Genomic DNA, 11,745 nt, shown 5'->3' with positions numbered 1-11,745 from the left:
ATTCAGGTGTCAAAACTCCATCCCAGGCCAGGATATATGTCACCGCAGGGGCTTTTGTGTCACGATCGGACTTGGGGATGCCGCTGACTGGTTTTGACTCTACTAGGCAGGAAGGCGTGGAGTCTAACGTACCCCCGGTATTCACCAGGGACCCCCGCAAGGAGGTATGGGCTTAGCTGTGTGAGGCACGCAGTTCGTGGTCCTTCAAGCTAGTTAACAGTGCAGCGGGAGATTGCAGGAGTAGTCATACAGTCCGGGTCTTTAGCCAAACGATAGCGCGGTACAGAAGGATGATCCAGAGAAATGGTCAGGAGGAAAGCCAAGGGTCAGTATCCAGTAAGCAAAGAAGCCAAAATGTGAGACAGGAACAAACCGGAGGTCAAACACCAAAGATAACTATAATATGTGAACAGGATACTATGCTGGAGAAAGGTGAAACCAATACTCTGGCACTGGATAGGAGGAAGGAGGGGCTATTTACTAGCCCTAATTGGACCAACTTACCGCCGATAAACAGAGGAAAAGCGTATGCGTGGCCGCGAACTGGAAGTACCTCCCGTTGCTAGGCAATGGGATGGGGACCCGACAACGGAGACAGGTGTCCGCTCCCAACACCTAACATGGTGTGAGAGTGGCGCCTGACACTTTGAAGCTGCGACACTGCTATCTTCTAACACCAGGATGTGCAGAGTCACTGAATAAACACACATCAGACTTTCTGACTTCACATTTTACACTTTAGTAGCTCAATTTATCACTTGATTCATTTTAATATACCATATTTACACTGCAGTTATGATTAAAGCCTTATTCTCCACAATTATGTGATGGGTTAACCCTTATAAATAACTGTAAGTTCTCTATGTTCACAACAGAGCATGATTGCAGAGTGATGTGTGTGGCACTCAGCAGCTTGGGGAAATGAAACTGAAAGTGTTCTCCTCACAGCTGCAGGAGGACAAAGGGGGGAGAGATTTGTGACTTATTTCATCCTGATCAGAGGACAGACGTTTATTGAGGTGTCTCCTCTCACCTTCATCCTGTCACAGGTTAGTACAGTGTCTGTAATTTGTGTCACACGTTATCGCTGAGTCTCAGGGTTGTATTGTTGTGATTAGTAAAAGGGGAGTTTCATACACTTTTTATCAGCTCCTTTCTGTTAAAAACCACAGCTTGAAATGTCTACAATTGGCACAGTTTCCAGTGAGCACCATTTAAGGCCTAAAACCTTGTTGGTTACTGCTAAATACAAATTGGTTTTACTAAAGGGACCCGCCATTTGTGTACATCATACATACGCTGTGAAATTGCGGTTCAAGAACTATTTAACCCTTGGAAACTAAAGACTTTGCAAAAAAGAATCTGTGGTGTGAACAATACAAATCTATATATTGTGTGTATGTTGTGTAGGGTCTGATGTGTATGGATAATTTTCTACTTTCAGTTCCATTTTCTCCAGATGCTACAGGAGGGCGAAGGGACAGAGATTAGTTACTACTATTATCTGTGGTCAGAGGTAAGAGGACATAAGTTTGTTGTGTCTCCTTTTGCCTTCATCCAGTCACATATTAGTAAATGTTCTGTAATTTGTTTCACGTGTTAGTGATTAGTCTTAGGGTTGTGTTATGACAAGTTGTTGTCTGAATATTTGATCAGGTAGTAATATAACTCCCATCAAACTAAGTAGCACTTTTGTGTTAAACATTTTATTACCCATGACTTAGAACTGATGATATATAAATGATCATACTGTTTCCAGATTTATAGCAATAATGTCTCATCAGTTGAGCATGATTATAGTGTGATGTGTACAGTGTAATATGGCATTCATACATAATTAGATTCATGTATGGTCAGATACAGTAGCAGTCTCAGTAATGTGCTGACATTGTTATAAGATGTCAGAAGGGTTTTTTTTTTTATAATTCTTTATTGTTGATTGGTCAAAGGGATTACAAGTGTGAGTAACAGTGCAAATAAACAGTAATATAGAGAGCATGAAATGTCAAATACAATGTAACCAATTCCAAGAAAATCAGATGTAAAAAGGAGTATCAGCAATTAACCAAGGAATGAAAATGTATGACCAAATGTTTAAATGTTAAAAATATTTAGTAGCAAAATGGGCATGGACAAGGTAGGGGCAGGGATGCCAAGAGGAATTCAGAGCCCCGGTACTGTAGCTTCACGGGGCCCCCTTTATAGTCGAGTATGGTAAAAAAATAAATGGTGCTGCGGAAGTGGGAGTGGTCATGCAATTGTGGGCGTGGCTTTGCATCATTGGGGGCGTGTCTAGCAGGCGAAAAGCACTAGGCCACCCTACTATAGAAAAATGCATTACTCACACATGCCCCCTCTGCCCAGCACCTTTAATCACACATGCCCCTCTCTGCCCAGCACCTTTAATTACACATGCCCCCCTCTGTCTAGCACCTTTAGTCACACATGCCCTCCTCTGCCCAGCACCTTTAGTCACACATGCCCCCTCTCTGCCCAGCACCTTTATTCACACATGCCCCCTCTCCAGCACCTTTAGTCACAAATGCCCCCCGTCCAGCACACCTTCTTCTTACCTTATTTTCCACTGCACAGCACACAGGATGGGAAGATATCCAGCAACCTGCCTGCACTGAGTACCATGTGACCACTGCAGCCACATGACCGGCATCTGAAGGTACCCCAGCTGAAGGGGATTTAGCCAGTATCGATTCCCCCTGCACTCGCGGGTGACACCCGCTGGCAAAAAAAAAAAAGATAAGTCTCCAGTGGGCCCCAAGCAGGTCCGGGCCCGGGTAATTTGTATCTGCCCTTCCTCTCGGAGGCCCTGGATAGGGGGTAGGGGGTACAGGACCAGCAGGGCTGGGGGAGAACAACCTCTTAATGGTTCAATATAGCACATAGTTGCCTTCTCTGGAATGTCCGGGAGACTCCCACATTTCTGGGAGTCCTCCCAGACTCCTGGGAGTGCAGAGCAACTTCCTGTATACCGGACAGTTTGGTAAGTTAAATGGAGGGGGTGGAGCTTAGTGATGCGATTCACGCTTCATCGTGGCCCCCACCCCTGCTGTTATTGGCCAAAATGAGGATGCAGGATTTGGGGTGGAGATAATTATTCAAATCTCCAAGCCCTGCCTCCCACACGCCCACCTTCCCCCTGGACCTCCTGGAAAAGAAATTGCCAAAGTTGGGAGTGAGCAGAGGGGGCAAAAGTTGGCAATTATGATATAGCATAACTAACAAGGTGTCACTAGGAACCTAAAGTAGCATTACAGAGTTAAAAGGGAAACTACACTGCAGATGGGTTAATGGAGGAAATCATGGGACAGAGGAGGGGGAATTAGATCTGATCTCCACAAACAGTCAGGGAGCCCATTCTTGGTTAAACATAAGGCCTCTAAAGTGGAGTTATTTCCTTCATAGCTGCAATATGTCAAATTTGTTTTTTAAGCTCGGATAAGGATGTCGGGCAAGCACTCTTCCAATTTTTAGCTAGCAGGCACGAAGTACGCAGCAAGCTTCCTAGAAAATTTCTTAAGATCTTAGGGGGGTAACACTACATGGTCTTTCGCTACTGGGCTTCAGTGGTTGTTCATGAGTCTATGAACTTTTTCCCAAAAGAGAGTGATTACAGGGAATGTCCACCAAATATGGACCATGGTGCCCCTGTGGCCACAATTTTGCAGTCAGGAGAAACGGGGAAACATTGTACTGAGCTTTGCTGGGGTATATTGCCATCAACATACTTTGTAGGAGAAGGTTTTTATTTTAAATAAAGATGGAGCATTATATACAAAATTTTTACCACGCAATAATAGTTTTGATGAAGGTATTAAATTATTCGTTTTGGATATAGATCTGTGTATGTGGGAGATAAGTGCTTCTTTATTGCAGTATTGTGAAAAGAGAAAGATTTGATTTTATATATGTAGCAGTGTTGTAGCAATGGGTTTCTATATACATTAATACAGCTCCTAAGTAAGTTGTTGAAGTGATACACTTAACTAATAACCCATCCCTGTTCACCCTTACTCTTCAATAACTTTTATCATGTTTTTGATTGCCTCATCATGAAATAGTCATGGGTCCTCCCAGAAAACTTGGTAACAGGGATATCGATACGGAGAGGGGCATAACATTTAGCCTGTACATTGATATAATGGTAATGTTTATGGTTAAGTAAGAGTTATTTGCTTTGTGTCAGAGGCACAAGGGATATCTCAACTTCCCTTATGACATGCGTAATCTGGCTAATACTGTAAAATTGCTCTTTGATCAGAGAAAGGGAGTCCTTAACGAAAAACAGTATGTGACATCCCTGCTGCCACAGCTACTGTGGTCTGAAATGACCCAGATGCAGAGAAATGTAACACAACCAACAATTTAATCAGCTGTGGTTTTGCTGTGTGGATGCCTATCATAGTCAGTCTCAATAATCACCAGAGTTTGCTTGATTACCTTACATGGTGTCAATCTTCAGAATAAAGTAGTGGAAACTCTGCCACCAATGAAGATTAAGGCTGGCGGATTTGAGGTGCAGAGTCACCAGGAACACCTGCAAAGGGATTTGGGCTTAACTGCGTATAGTTCACCGGTCACTGCCTTCTGACCTGCCCTTTGATGTGGCTAGCTGGTTTCCAAGCATAGAGTTTGATTGACGAGGTCTTGGAACCTAGTAGAAGCTGGAAATGACTGTGACGGAAGCCAAGAGAGGGGTCAGGATGAGTCAGAGTCAGAAACCAGGAGATACACAAGGGCTGGAGAATCAATTGGAACGCTAGAGGTAGGGGACTTATCTTCTGACAGCAAACAGTGAGCTAGGCACTGTTTAAATAGACTGACTAGATCTGAAAACCAGTGCCCTGGTGACATCAGCAGTCAAGCTGACCCTTGTCATTAAGGGACCCAGAAGTCGCTCGGCCGCCAATACTGCAAAGGGGAGCAGCATTGGAAGAACGGTGGGCACCAGGTCCAGCATTTGCAAGCTGGATTCCAGGTCTAGAATATTCAAGTGGGTGAAATGGTTACTCTACTTTTTTGGGAATCCCAAAGAGGCTGATGCATGACCTGTTGGAAAATATGGTAAGAAGAATACAAACAACAGAAAAAATATGTTATACATGAATTTTGCTAGACAATTCATATAGATAAATAGATAAATAATGCAGGCTGTTTTAAGTGACAAATTTTAAATTAAAATGTTAACTTTATTTTTTTTGTTAAGCAAAGGTATGTAAACAACATTGATAGATATATGTATGACATCCCTCCCTACAACACGTATGATACATGAGCTTGTAAAAACTCCTTTACGTTTTAAATAAACTTATACTTATGTTTATTTTTTTTGTTAAAAAAAACACTTTAATCCTCCATACTGTAACTTAACAGTTGCACTCTAATGAACAGCATAGAAATATATTATGTGACATAGTCCACAGCGTTGAAAATTCTGGGAACAAACAAACATTTACACAGGTGTAAGAACTACAAGACGCTATTTAAATGCCTAGTCGACCATTATCATTCCAATATAAATGTCATAGGCACAAGAAAGAAAAACTTCACGTTGTTAGTTGTGAATAAACACATTTTCAATATATATATTTTTAAATATCTCTTACAAATAGTAAATAGTGGAAATGTAAATTACAAACAAGTAATGCAAATATACTTGATATAATAAAGCTGTGGTACTAATAAACTAAGTACTAAGTCGGCAAGAGGGATGAATCTGCAATCAGCCAATCAGAAGCTGCTAGAGCTACTAATGGTCATCATCAGATCTCGTTGCGTCAGTCCCCCTTTACCCAAAAGAGATGCCTCCTGACTATTGTATCTTTGTTCAGGACTACTTGAGTCTCATTTATGTTAATATGCCCTTATTGTACCCGACCTATGCTTGCCAGTCCTTCCCTCCCTTTCTGCCTTGTAAGGAGTCAGGAGTGTGATGAGCCAAATTCTGGATATGGATGTATGCGTTGGTTTCTTTGGTACCCTTGCATAGTAATGCAGTGTTAAGCTGGAACATGTCTTGGGCAAAAGCATCTACAACGCTGGCTGCAAAATCTGATCACATGCAGGAACTCATTGGCATTGGCCTGCACCAACTGGTTAACTAGGCACAGACCAATTAAAATAGGACACAAGCCAATGCCAATCGGGCACAAATTAATGGAAATTTTCAGGAAGCTTTATGATTAATATCAGAGAACATTCAACCGTCCCGATTTAGGAGGGACAGTCACCACTTGAGGGATCTGTCCAGCCTTCCCGATGGGGTCAGCCTTCTTCCGATTGGTGAAAAGTTGGGAAGTATTCTGTTCACTGCTGCTCTGTATGGCAAAGTAATGGTGATCGGGTGTCTTACACACTGGTGCGCACAGCAATGAAGGGGTATGGAAGGGAAGAGAGAAGGTGGCAGCCTAGCGCTTCAAAAGCAGTAGCCTGCCCTTGGGGTGTGGCCATGCCCCCATCATGCCGTGGCCACGCCTCCCATTCCAATGGTGCAAAAATCTCTGCAAAAGATGAGATGCACGGATGATGATGAAGCTTACTTGGCAGTATTCTAGAGGATTGTCGAGAGAGAGAGGAGTTGCCAGCGGCCCAATGGGCAGCGGTGCTAGCACCCTTTTTGACAGGTGAACCCCAAAAAGTTTGCTTTGACCTGGATATCCACGCACGCAGACATTTTGTAGAAAGTAGTCATAGACAAGTATGTTCGCTCTTTACCACCTAGACTTCAGTACTATGTAGGACCATTGGATCTGCAGGACGCAGATCAGCTGATCAACTCAGTGGAAAAATTTCAGGATTCAGAGGTCTTACTTATGTTCCCCTTGAATGACCAAATTCCAGGAGCAAATTGCCCAGTGAGACTGTTTTGTATTTTCAACGGAGAACTAGTGCTTTAACTGGGGCTGGTTCTGAGAAGAAGACATCATTTGAGAGAAAATCCCAAGGTGTAATGGACCCAAAATTTGGGACTCCCTTTAGCGATCAGAGTTACGTACAGTGTTGGAGATGTCAGGAACTGGGCTGTATTGCGACTAACTACCCCTCACTACTGAGCTAATAGACTGTTGCACAACCAGGCAACTATCCTTGTTTGTCCACTCCGTTTGCTCTGCACAAGCTGGAGGTGTCGCATGTTTATTTTAGTATATCTCAGTTAAGAGATCCCATTTCAGGGAAGGCCAGGGAAAATTTAAAAGTGATCAATGGAAAACCTCAAATTCCAGGGGCTGAAAAAGTGTTTCCCGATATGTCACAAAACCTTAACTGGGTAGACAAAATAAAAGGTAATGTAATAGAACAATTAGCGGTACCTTAGTCCTATCGTAGGACCTTGTTGGATATGGCCCACAAACATGAGTTGGGGGCACACTTGGGAAGTGAAAAAAACAGAGAGAGGATTTTACAAAGGTTTTTTTGGCCAGGGGTGCATATAGATGTCCAGAAATATTGTGAATACTGTCCTGATTGTCAGTTATTATTGTCTTGTATTTCATTTTTAGAGCTCATTAGTACCACCTCCCATTATAGAGATTCCCTTTGAAAAGGGTTGTCATGGATCTGGTTGGTTCCTTTGTGCAGTCCACTAGCCAACACCAGTATGTTTTAAAAACAAAAAAAGTGTATTCATCTCCACCAAAGCATTGGTCTCCACAATCATGGTCCTCTTACTTGACCCTCTGAAATAATACATATATTATTCTTGTATATTATATATACATGCAAAAAAAATATTTTTGATAGTATTTCTTATTTTGCCACTTTACTATAATAGATATTTTACATTGCTTCTTCTCTTAATGTAATCTCTTATCTGTAGTAGACAATCCACCAGCACAAAGAGACGCTTCTGTTTGGAGAGGACGGCAGTTCTCCACCACTCGGAGAGGATCTGTCAGTAGAAGTGTAAAAGACGCCATCAGAAACAAAGGACTTGACCGCAAGGAAAACCTATTACAATGGGGAATTATTATGTCAAAGTTTTCAATGAAACCGAGGATAGCATTTCATATTGTACTTCATACCAAGTAACATGGGACACTGTTAATGTGAGTCCAGAATTGAATCTTCAAATCAAACAATTCATATCCCACCCACCAACTCCCCATTACACCAAATTCTATGTATACCATATAGTAGATTCATGCTATCTATCTGTAGCTACCCTTCATTTACCATGTATCTGACTGTCATTCTCTCATTAATCTCAAATGGCTTTTACATCTGTCTTAAATTCGTAATTTTGTATTTCGTATGCATTTCCGGGCCTCATTTAGAGTTGGGTGTAATGGCCTTATCTTACCGTGTTTTTTTTGAAAAATGGAGAAATCAGCTGCAGCCTCTATGCCCAATTAAGACCATGCCAATGATGTAAAAAAGGCTAATGCTGACTTCTGCCAGGCCCTACATGGTATAGTTAGTTTAAGCCTAAATCTTGGCTGCAGTTGGGCACTGATCTAGGGCCTGATTCATTAAGGATCTAAACTTGAGAAACTTCTTATTTCAGTCTTCTGGACAAAACCATGTTACAATGCAAGGGGTGCAAATTAGTATTCTGTTTTGCACATAAGTTAAATACTGACAGTTTTTTCATGTAGCACACAAATACTTGATAGCTTATTTCTACACTGAAATTTAAAGTTCATATTTGTGTGCTACATGAAAAAACAGTCAGTATTTAACTTATGTGCAAAACAGAATACTAATTTGCACCCCTTGCATTGTAACATGGTTTTGTCCAGGAGACTGAAATAAGAAGTTTCTCAAGCTAAGATCCTCAATGAATCAGGCCCCTAAAGAGGTAAACCCAACTCAAAATAACCCCTATAAACATTTTAATTACAGTCTGTTTTAACTTATTGCTTAATATTTGTAGTCAGATTTATCTCAATGTGACTTTCTTCAAACAATATTTCCTGCTGTTTTGGATTTTTGGATTTTTTGTTTTTGTTAACAAAATGGTGACCTTTGGCTAATCATAATTAGTTAAGTTTGCTTTCTTTAATTCAAATACCCCATTCCTTTGTATTCATCATCTTGTATTTGTCATATTTTAGGAATACGGGAACATCGCCCCCCATGCTGAGATCACCATCCACCAGAAGGGACTGCCGAGCTTCTTTTTCATGAAGTTTGGAGATTATTCAGAAGATGAGTGCCTCTACAACTGTGACATGTGCTGGTATTACAATGCCATCTCCTACCCCATCATCTTCATTCGGAATCTCAAGGACCAAGGACTCCCAAAGACAGGAGTCCGTTACTTTTTGAAGAAAAAAATCAAGCAATCATGTTTCTGTCAATATTTTTAGAGAAACACATACATGAGGGTGAATATACACCTAAAATACATCAAACACATATACTGTAAGCGCACCAATAGGCAGTAATTAAAGTGGATATTATTCTACTCTCCCTTTCCCCTACTTCTTATGTTCACTATCTCTTCTGCTTCATCCAGTGCTCTCACCCATGCTGCTCCCATCTCATTCTATTTCCCCTGATGTCCTGTTTCTTTCTGTTCCCTACAGTCCTCTGTCTCTCTATTCCCCCTGGTCTTCTGGTTCTATCTCCTCCCCTGGTACCCTGTGTCCCACCTGCTCCTCTGTTTTCCTATTTCTCCTGCTCTTGGGTCTCTATCTCCTCACCTCGTTCTCTTCTCTTTCCCATCAGATCCTCTTTATCCCCTTAGTGCTTTCGCCTCCCTTACTACTCTCTTATTGTCCACTGAAGGTTTACAAAGTCTCACACAGGAGCTTCTTTTAAGAAGAACCTTCTGCATAATATTAGTGTTAAATCATGGCAGCACAGTGATGTATAGGAGGAGATTCTCCATACTACAGACAATGCAACCTATTAGCACATAGATGGCCTCAATTATAGAAGTCCAGCATATACTGAAACATTGATGAATAAAGACCACTTGATTCATTTTATCTGTGAGAATAATTTACTTTTCCCTCATTTACTTTAGCTCTAAGAAGTGCAAAAGTCACACAAATTGAGTCATGGCATTGTTACATACACCGGTCAGTCACAACACTAAAACCACTGACATGTAAAGTGAATACCATTGATTATCTCGTTACAATGGCACCTGTCAATGGGTGGGATATATTAGGCAGCAAGTGAACAGTCAGTTATTGAAGTTGATGTGTTGGAAGCAGAAAAAATGGACAAGTGTAAGGATCTGAGCGACTTTGAAAAGGGCCAAATTGTGATGGCTAGACGTCTGGGTCAGAGCATCTCCAATATGGCAGGTCTTGTGGGGTGTTCCCGGTATGTAGCGGTGAGTACCTACCAAAAGTGGTCCAAAGAAGGACAACCGGTGAGCCCAAGGCTCATTGATTCGCATGGGGAGTGAAGGCTAACCCGTCTGGTCCAATCCCACAGAAGAGCTACTTTAGCACAACTTGCTGAAAAAGTTAATACTGGCTATGATAGAAAGGTGTCAGAACACACATTGCATCGCAGCTTGCTGTGTATGGGGCTGTGTATGGGGCTGCGGCCAGTCACAGTGCCCATTCTGACCCCTGTCAACCGCTGAAAGTGCCTATAATGGGCATGTGAGCACCAGAACGGGACCATGGAGCAATGGAAGAAGGTGGACTGGTCTCATGAATCGTGTTTCTTTTACATCATGTGAACAGACGGGTGCATGTGTGTTGTTCACCTGGGGAAGATAATGACACCTGGATGCCCTATAGGAAGAAGGCAAGCAGGCGGAGGCAATGTGATGCTCTGGGAAATATTCTCCTGGGAAACCTTGGGTCCTGGCATTCATGTGGATGTTACTTTGATACATACCACCTACCTAAACATTGCTGCAGACCAAGTACACCCCTTCATGGCAACGGTATTCCCTACATCCTTTTAGCATTTGAGTGCCCTGCTGCACTTGAGCATAGAAACACTAAAACAAAATAAAAAAAGAATAGCATAACAATAAAATTCTAACAGTAAAATACATCAGTAGTTAGAACTGTTTATATTCTTATTAAACATTGTATATGATAGAAACTGCATGAAATAAAAGTTTAAGGAATATCAAATCCTTGCACACCAAGATAGGACACAATAACATTTTGCGTCATGTCTCAGGATCCTTGCTTTTTGGCCTTGAGAGTGATCTAGCAGTTTAATTCTTACAATCATTATACATACCAGTAGATGGCAGCAATGTATAATGATCACATATTTTACTTATAGGGAGAGTAATGTTGCCATCTACAGTTATGTATAATGATCACATATTTTACTTATAGGGAGAGTAATGTTGCCATCTACTGTTATGTATAATGATCACATATTTTACTTATAGGGAGAATAATGCTGCCCTCTACTGTTATATATAATTATTACATAGTTTATTCTCAGGGAGAGTAATGCTGCCATCTACTGTTATGTATAATTATTACATAGTTTATTTCTAGGGAGTGTAATGCTGCCACCTACTGGTATGTATAATGATTACATCGTTTTTCTTAGGGAGAGTAATGCTGTTATCTACTGGATTGCTTTTGATAGAATTGGAGGATCAGTATAAAACCTGGTATTAGTGGTATCCTTTGAATCCTCTCCAGTGAACTCTGAAGATAAGTTGCCTGGTAACTCGTCAACAAAAGAAGAAGTTGTCTCCAACATACAACTAACTTGTAGTTGAGCACAAAAACAGGAATGCTAAACATAGTGTAGTATAGAGGGAAAAAAATCCAAAATAGATTGTGAAATAAA

At 41.4% G+C, this 11,745-nt stretch overlaps 1 long non-coding RNA gene across 1 annotated transcript; it reads left to right on the top strand.

Annotated features, from left to right (window-relative positions):
• Positions 1-933: 933 nt before the first annotated feature.
• Positions 934-9,947, top strand: LOC142102028 (uncharacterized). Its single transcript, XR_012679184.1, has 3 exons — positions 934-1,049; positions 7,832-8,060; positions 9,069-9,947. It is a non-coding gene; the product is annotated as an uncharacterized LOC142102028 (long non-coding RNA).
• The last annotated feature ends 1,798 nt before the right edge of the window (positions 9,948-11,745 follow it).

The sequence above is a fragment of the Mixophyes fleayi genome, chromosome 9 (assembly GCF_038048845.1).
Source record: "Mixophyes fleayi isolate aMixFle1 chromosome 9, aMixFle1.hap1, whole genome shotgun sequence".
In the NCBI taxonomy this organism is placed as follows: domain Eukaryota; kingdom Metazoa; phylum Chordata; class Amphibia; order Anura; family Limnodynastidae; genus Mixophyes; species Mixophyes fleayi.
The sequence above is the reverse complement of the archived record's forward strand: the minus strand, read 5'-3'. Positions and strand labels throughout refer to the sequence as shown.